Here is a 1,218-nt window from a genome sequence, read left to right as displayed (position 1 = left end):
TCCTGTTGGCCTGGAAAATCTTTTGATGATGATGATGAAAGATGGGAAGGAAAAAACAGTGTGACTTTTAGATCTCAGGCTGAGTTCTCAGAGCTGTAAATTTGAAGACAGCTGCTTATTTGGAGCCAACATTTCAAACCCTTCCTTTCCCTTCCCTCCTTAACCAAGAACCAGGTGTCCCTGAAGTTTCACATGCCCATTGTTGCCAACACTTCTGGTGATGCTGCAAGTTTTGCAGTTTCAGGCTAGTTATGGAAGGAGCTCTCGAGAGCACTGTCAGCTCAGGAATGTCACCTGAACTGCCTGTGTTTCCCCCTTCTGTTGATAGAGGCAGCTGTGCTGCAGGCTCTCAGGTGTGCTTTGAGTGGGGCAGAGCCCCCTCTGAGCAGCTGTAGTAGAGCCACATCCCCCCGCTCCCAACTGAGCATCAGAGGCCTTATCTCCACCTGAAGTGGAGCACCCAAAAGGATGCTACTCGAAGAAGGTGGCAATGTTACTCACCCTGTGCAGTAACTGTAGTTCTTTGAGTTGTGTACCCCAATGGGTGCTCCACTACCCGCCCTCCTTACCCTCTGCTTCGGTTGTTCCCTAGGGATGACTGAGTAGAGAAGGAACTGAGGGCAGTTTGCCCACACACCCCTCGGTAGCCTCGGTGTCTGCCATGAGAAGGCATAGGGTGCTTATGTGGGCTGAATGGGCACTGCTAGCTAAAAGTCTCTGCTCAAGGGCTTGAGAGGTGCATGTGCACCTGGAGTGACACACCCATAGGGACGCACATAACGCAGAACTACAGTTATTGCATGGGGTGAGAAACATTGCCTTTTGGAACTCTTGGTATTGGCAATACTGTTGCTGAGAGTAGAGAATAAGGGATGAGAGAAATATAGAGGGGCAGAAGTCCAGGTGGGGACATGGTGATGGGGGAAGTGGACTGTGGGTTAGGGACTGGGTGTCATGGAGCTGTGCTACCTGGTGTTGAAATAGAGGCTCTAGAGTGGGCAGGGCAGGAAGGGGTGAAGGGGACCAGAGTCATGGCAGGCGAGATGCTGTGAGAGGATGGAAAGTCAGGTAACAGCTATTATCTCCATGTTAAACTGTAAATACTGAACATTTTCTAGCTGAAAACCTTTTCAGATGTTCTCAGGACCCACAATTGGAACCAGATGTTCAGAAGAGCACGGCTTCCATTTAGGCACCTAAACAATGGGCTGGTGGTTC

This window comes from Dermochelys coriacea, chromosome 9 (assembly GCF_009764565.3).
Source record: "Dermochelys coriacea isolate rDerCor1 chromosome 9, rDerCor1.pri.v4, whole genome shotgun sequence".
NCBI classification, from domain to species: domain Eukaryota; kingdom Metazoa; phylum Chordata; order Testudines; family Dermochelyidae; genus Dermochelys; species Dermochelys coriacea.
Note: the sequence above shows the minus strand (reverse complement) of the source record.